The sequence below is a fragment of the Bactrocera latifrons genome, unplaced genomic scaffold (assembly GCF_001853355.1).
Source record: "Bactrocera latifrons isolate USDA-ARS-PBARC rearing strain unplaced genomic scaffold, ASM185335v1 scaffold_65, whole genome shotgun sequence".
Taxonomy (NCBI): Eukaryota; Metazoa; Arthropoda; class Insecta; order Diptera; family Tephritidae; genus Bactrocera; species Bactrocera latifrons.
The window spans coordinates 686,441-694,429 of record NW_017537323.1 but is presented as its reverse complement, the minus strand read 5'-3'; positions in this window follow the sequence as shown (position 1 = coordinate 694,429).

The window sequence follows — 7,989 nt, the reverse complement described above, 5'->3', positions numbered from 1 at the left end:
GTCTCTAGGGTCAAGCACTAGTTACTAAGTGGATTAAATCGTTTCACATCGATCTTGGACATTTGTGTCAGCATTAACCCAAGAGATCTCTTTGCATCCCAAAGTTATTCTCAACTGAAAATGTCACTTTTTGAGCCGAATTCTCGATATTTGCGGGAAATTTGCTCTTCTTTCTTAATTCCAAGAAAAGTTCGGCTGAGGACCCGTTCACTCTTTACTGAGGCTGACACAATATAGGTAATATTAGGCGGCAGCCTGTGCTCCCTCAGTAAAAAGTACAGAGCCTTAACAGAATCCTTAAGTGGCTAGCCGGCCGCACAGACTTCGCCTGGAAGTAGTGAAATGCAAACGAGATTTAGATTTGCCAGAAGACTGCATTCCGGATTGTTACGAATTATTCTATCGAACATTAGTAATATGTCTTGCTACGAGTTATCCGAGCTCCGATGGGTTAAGCTTACATTTTATTTGGCTTGGAGTGCTTTTACTGAAAGGACGATGCCACATATATGAGTATATAAGTCCTCCTAAATCGAAGTATGTTTTAATGACGCTAATTTCTGAAGCCTAAAATGTCTCGCGTGATATAATAAAACTTTAAAGAAATATTTGAGCCTGTTCTTTTTGAATAGTAATCTCTTTAGAGCTGTGAGCAGCAGCAGTATTAAATAGGATCGTTACTCTTTACAATTGGAGCTAATTAACATTGTGTCAATGGTGATCGCAGAAAACAAATGTCAAATTATTACACATTTTTGTTTGAAAAATCTCTTATTATTTGAAAACCACGAATTTAAAAGTTTCTTAAAATTATCGTTTTCATTCTCTAGTTAATAACTCTGGAATTATACTTAGACAGCTAGAGATACCCAGAACTCCTAGGTCTGGATCAAAAAGAACGTCACATATTGATAAAGCCCTTACAGAACAAACCAAATTTCCATTTGCTACTTTAGTTTTCAAAGAAGCTTTCAAGTGGGCTTATGCAGTCAGCACTGAAGACCTCCACATACTTATCACTGGCGATGACTGGGAGCACCGAATTGCAAACTCGCTAGAAGAGAAGATTTCTGCAATATAAATCTCAATCTTTGTCTCGAGTTTGCGCTCGACTCAATTACTACGATAACCTAGGCTCTGCCAGAACTCACCTTATCAACTCATATTGGTCGATATCGAGCTGAGTTCTCTTGCATCCTCTAGTCCAGTGGTGACGTCGGCCTTGTTGCTGAAGCATATTAGAAGAAAAACATTAAGTTTACGTTAGTTCTACCCATTTTTTAGTCAACAGAAGTCAACGGGGTTTTTGTCATTAATCCAAGGCTGCCGTTGCTACGCGGCCACGGCTTCTGAATTAAGACAAGGCAATGTACGCCTCTTCCCAGACCAAGCAAGAGATTGACGGAGGCCGCTCTTGCCTAATTTAGATTAATCTGAAGAACTCTCATCGTACAGGCTTTTATCCAAGTTGCAAGATCGGCGCCATCATCTACTTCAAACAGCTGCGCAACAATCCGTCTCAAACACTCAACACATTCGAAGGCTGCCACCGCATAGCACGAATCAGTGTTTTGTTCCCGAAACTCCATAGCTCTCACTCGCTTTTTTAAATAACAGTTTTATTCGCTGATGCTATTACGACGAGAGTTTTGGAAAGAGTGAAATTCCAATAAAGTTTTAATTTCAAAAACTCATAACATTTTCGTTAATGGCCAAATTAAATTCGAATTGCACGCATCTTATAATTACTCCTTCTTCTTTGAAAAAATACTGAGCCCATACAGGTACCTCACACTCACTCACACACACATTTATATCAGCTAATCACTTTCTTTTCACACTTTAGTCTGCCTTTAGGCGCAAAACATGCTGTTCATTAAATTCTTGCAAACTCCAACAGTTAATTGTCGATTCTTGTATTATATTTCATATAAATTGCTTGCCAGGCAATTAGGACGCTCATACACACATATACAAGTGCATAATATTTTCAAAAGGTATGTTAAAATTTCTTTCAGCAACTCAGCGCCACTTTTTTCACTTTCTACGCGGCGCATAGACGCTTCCGCAGCTATTGCATGCAAATTGCCAACTCATCTTCGTTAATAGCCGCGAGGCGTGAACGCATGTGGAAGTGTCGGCATTTTATTTTGATGCGTCGCTTTAAATAAAATTGCGGATGTTTTCCACAAATATTTTCCAATACACGCGCAAAGCATGAGCAAACATTTTTTTTATTAATTTTTTGCTCCACACTTCGACCGGGGCTGAGCAACCCCAAATTGGTTGAAATTAGATACATTAAATTGTTTTCTCTCCTTCACACGCAACTCCCTGCCACAAACACACACACGAAGAACCTGCAACACGCAGAAATATTACGTACATATAGCGTGTTTGTGTGAGTGCTGGTGTCGACTTGAAAATTCCACCACAAAAATTTCACACAACCACCAAAAATCTTATGTAAATATTTTCATTGAGGATCTTGTCTCTGCAAGGCTTACTCGTGTAATAGCTCTATCGGCATACACACACACACACACCTACATGCCACACATGTTAGTCGAAAGTGATTTATACATTGTAAATGTGTGTGTGTATATAAATGACTTTAATTAAACAATGTGAAGATGTGCGTTAGCAGACAGCTTAAGGCTAATCTCGAATAACAAGTACATTAGGCGAACATTTTTTGAGTGGAGAGTGGCAGATCTCGCCTTTTTGGAACGCTAGCTAGCTTTTTAACTGAGTCTGGCTTAGAAAAGCCTATATCCATTAGATTTTTTACCAGCCAGCTTTTTAACTGAGTCTGTCTTAGAAAAGCCTATATCCATTAGATTTTTTAGAACCATCAGCATGAAGTGCGTTATCGTGTGTTTTTCTACCCGGTTTTTTCTGCCATTTGACTAATTTACAGCTTCTCGGCTTCACCAACTGTTCTAGGTGCTAAAATTTTACCAAACTTTGGTTTTATAGCTTCATTGAAAGTTTTTCCCTAGTAAGTTCGGAAGTTACTATGGTCAACGATTCACCAACTAGGCGATTTCTATCTTTTGTGAATTATTAATACTGCAAATTGGCTACAGAAGGTGGTTAAGACTTTTTCTGACCATTCCATTTCTTCTTCTAGTTATTCAACAGTATTGATTACATTCTGATATTTGCTATTTACTAAGCTTTTTGTTGCTATCTTGGCAAATTCATCCCATGCTGTTTTTCTAGGGTTCCGCTATTGGAGGGGAGTATTAGATTTCTCGCGAATGTTGAAGAGTATCCAGGGGTGATTCGACATGAATGGTTCCTCGGAAACTCTCCAGCCATTAACGACCAGGCTTTCTGATTCTGTTGATAGCGTTAGATCCAAGCCTTACTCCCAACCCGTCGCTTCAATCTGAGAGCGATTACTTTTATAGCAATCTGCCTGCTTACTATTTTCGAAGTGACTTTTCGTTTATTTCCTTTCCAAACAACTTTGCACTATCTTCTCTTTGCGCTTAATGCCCTCTTCATCAACGCAGGTGCCGCCCTCTTGATCCTAGGCAATCATACCTAGTATAAATACTACCCTCTTTACCGGTTTTTCCTCACTTGATTCAAGGATCTACATCTACTTTTTTTGTTTCCGCCTTTAGCAGCCAGTGTACTTTGGCTGCTTTGGTGGTGGATGGTTTTTGATTCGTGTTTGGGGTACTTTGTTGGTACCTGCTCTCTATGCTAAAGTCCCCACCAACATTCTATGATTAGTAGTATTCTTTATCGTCTTTTGGAAGTAGAGAAGTACATTGAGGGTCCTGATGTTTTCCTATATTCCGTTGTCACAGTCAGAGCGCTGCTCATCAATGTGTTTGTAATTATTGTTTTTGGTTCGCTTATGTAAGTTAAGTTTATTGCTGTTTCCACACGTCAGTCGGAAAATATGAGGCAATCGTCCCCAGAGCCGGTACGCTTATAGAAAGCGTTTAATATCTCCGATCTCGCCCGGGCATCGGGCTCTCTTACTATTCAGCCATCATCACGGATAACTTGACATCTTGGCTTAGGTTGGCGTTGGTGTTGGTGCGGTTGCCCTAACATTGCCACTATAGGAGATAGCTGTTAAAACTAAGGATTATTCATCCAGGTTTCTTTTGTTGAAATTATTATTATATAATATATCCGGACTGGGTTTAACTCGGCAGTATTGATTCAGTCCAAAAGAAAGGAACTAGTTTTTCCTGTAATCGCTTGACCAAATTTTCCGTCTACCGCGGATATAACGGAGGCTTTCGGGTACCTTCCCACTGCTATACTTACTTCAGTTTAATTTTAAATTATTCAAAAGAAGAAATATATATATATTTTCAGTCTATTAGTAATCTATTTGCCATGATGATATAACTATATAACTCTAAAAGTAGGCGAACACTTTTTAAAGACGCGTAAATGATTAAAACCTAAATGTTTTCAAAGATTTTTTGTTAGTAATCAACAAATATAGTAAAATTTTTAAGACATGTATAGTGTATATAATAAAGGTTTTTTTTTTTTTTTTTTTTTTTTTTTTTTTTTTTTTTTTTTTTTTTATTAATTTTTTTTTTTTTTTTTTTTTTTTTTTTTTTTTTGTTTTGTTTGCTATGCTGCTTTACTTGTGCAGCAGAATGTTACTTTTGTTTAGAGCTTCTGCAGCTTGCTTCATATCATTTGTTAAATTTTTGTCTGCATTTCACTTTGAAGTTGTGATTATTAATCACTTATATTCTTTGTGACAATAACCTGCAGTTTATGGTTGAAGACACCACAGAAGGAGTAATTAGACACTGGTTAAAAAGAAATTGCTAGACAACAACAAACGCTAACCCTACACTCGGTTCGCCTTACCGAAAACCGAAGTCATTACTACTCAAGCAGCCAATCAGTTACCACTGATTAGCCTGACAGACGCCGCAAAAATTACCTACAGGCTTTGATATTGCCGGATATATATGAAAATTCATGTAACTTTTTTAATCTCCTTCATTTTAGTGTCTTTCTTTACCAACATTTTGATTTCTCCCCTCGTTGCTTTGACAATTTTACACCGCTTCTATTTTCGCAGTAAAAGCTGATGTCTAAAGTCATCAGCCCACTTACAATGGGTTAATCATGCACGCTTCAAAGCGTTAACTTCTGGCTTAATTGTTAAAGCGGTGGAATTTTAATTTACAGCTAGTCGTTGTTGCATACTTGCAGGCGCACGGAATGATCGTTGATGACTTTAGACTCATTAGATGACAGCAGGAAAACAAAGAAGAAATTTGTTGATGAAAATTTTTTACGTTTGCAATTTTCGTTATTTTTCGATTCGTTTTTGCTCATTTTATTTACTTCGTCTTCTTTCGCTTTCAACGTTTCGCTTGCGGCAAATGAAAAGCCTCAGATGCCAGCACGAGCGCAAAATGCCAGCACTTTTCAATTATCCAGCAAGCAAACCAGCCAGCCAGCCATCCAGCCGAGTCAGCAGTGTAGAACTGGTGTTGGTTTAGGGCCTCTTGAGGCATTTCGGTTGACAACTGTCACAAATCCACATGAAGAGCGACAGATCGCCACTCAACCTCAATACCATTCTTGGAAGTCTTGGCAGTAGAGCGCAGTTATTTACTTGCTTAATAAGCAATTGCCTAAAAGCAACAAATTTATGGCGACAAGCTTGTTTAGCTGACGGATCACGCGATAATAGTTAATGTGAGTTCAGTTAAAGAAATATATTTTTCGCTGAGCAATGCATTTGGTTTGCGAAATATGCTTTTAGGCGCGAGACGAATTAAGGAAAGACATGGATTTTTATTTAGCAGAAACCAATTTGGCCACTATAATCTTGAGCTCATTGATATCCCAAATTTATATTTAATTCCAACACATTTAAAGTTTACTATAGTATACGTTTAGGCGTATATAGCGTAGCTCTTACAGTATGTAGGGCTGCTTTACAAATTATTTCTTGTAATTCTTTGTAGGAGGTGACAAGTGCAGTTAGTAAACTGAATACGATTTCACAAATACATTCATAAGAATAAGTGTATACTTTTAGGTGCTACAATTTTTTTGCTAATTTATTAAAGTCACTGTCTTCTGTCGATTCCTACATTTACTATGTTGTACTAACAACTAAAACCTAAATTTTCTTAGATTATTTTAAATTTAGTAAAGGGCATGTCTTTACATACATTTAGGCGCCACAACAACAATTGTACAAACCTAAAGAAAACTGAAATAAATATTATTTGCAATTATATTATAAGTAAAGCAAATAGACATGAAAATAAAAGCACAATTTATAATTACTTTCCATGCACAACACGCCTCCCAGCATACACACGCACGAATGCCTAAAAGTAGGCGTTCATTTTTCACGCTTCTCTAGAACACAGAATTTTGTTTACTTTGAAGGTTTCAGCACAACGCCACACTGACTGATAGACTAAAATAATTCATATAACACGACAATTAAATAAAAGTTGCTTTTAATCTAATTACATTTACCACGTAGTCTAATTGCAGGCGCAAAAGAGCACATTAATTTTGAGTAGTGCTGCCACGCCAAGCGCTTGACAATACGGCAGACAAAGACAAATCGAACAGACAGCAAACTGAAGATACACTCACATTCCCATATACACAAGTTTTCTGTTTGCCATAGCATTGCGCACTTTTAGGCGCAAAATCATTAATTAGCACAATTGAAAATTAATTATGCGTGCAATCGCGTCCTTGTGACTACACAAACGAAAAAATATGCGAATAGTATGAACATCACAGCGTCACAGTGGAGAAGCGGTACCGAACAGCGCTTTAATTAAAGAGCGAAAGATGGCTGACAACTGGCAAACTAGCGACTGGAGACTGGCGTCTTGCTCGTGGCTGCTGTTGAAAGAAATGTCAATAAAAATGGTAAATAAAAGTGGGAAATATTTAAATTGAAAATGCACATTGCTGCCGTCCAAAGACGCGAGTGGTCACGGCAGGCGCCTGAAAGCAGATAATGAATTTGTCGCTACGAATTTTATATTCACTGTTGTTCGAAACTGTGAAGTTTTGAATGTTGCAAACAAGCAGAGAGCGAGACAAAAACAATAAAATCAGTAGTAATGGAGTGTCAGTGGTGGCGTGGCAGGATAGCGAGGAGTGGAAGGTGTGTAGCATATATAGTAGAAGCAGTCGACGGAGCGCAGTAGTGTGCCACGAAATATCCGCTTTCGAATCAATTAAGTAAATTAAAAATGTCGTTTATAAACTTTAATGCAAAATTAATTAATTGCAGGGCTACGGAATTCCCTTTTAATCAAACTTTTTACATATGAAAATGTCAACAGACACTTCTCTTTTGCAGATTCGTTAAGTGAGAATCAAACGATTTAAATTGATTTTATTCTTGTTTTTCATTTTAATATTTGGGTATTTGCACACTTCTCACCTTAAACTCCAAGAAATGATGTATGTATGAAGATGTCTTAAGTACAGAAGTCTCAACCTTGCAAGCCAACTTTGAGTTTTTCCACGGTTTGGAGGGGATTTATTATGTGCAGTCCACTTGGATGACTATCGATTGGAGTTCGGAGTGAAATTACGGTGCCACGCCAATGTCACATAACGACGCAAAAACTTGGGTTTATTTATTTATTTATTTAGTTAAGTCTATGAACATTAATTCTTACAGACTAATGGCGAATTAAGATGCAAATTAGAATTCTAAAATTATTCAATTAAAAGTACATAAGTAATTAACTTAAACTAAAAAATCGAATTTAGGGTATTAATGAAGGATACCCTAGAGTGAGAAAAATCAAGAAGAACTTTTTCGGAAGTCGAGTTAAACTCTCGCATAGCACGCTTGAAAGGAGCACATTCAGCAAAGTTAGTACTTTCCTTTATAATGGGTGATTTTTTTGAGGTTAGGATTTTCATGCATTAGTATTTGACAGATCACGTGGGATATCAGACATGGTGTCAAAGAGAAAGATGCTCAGTATG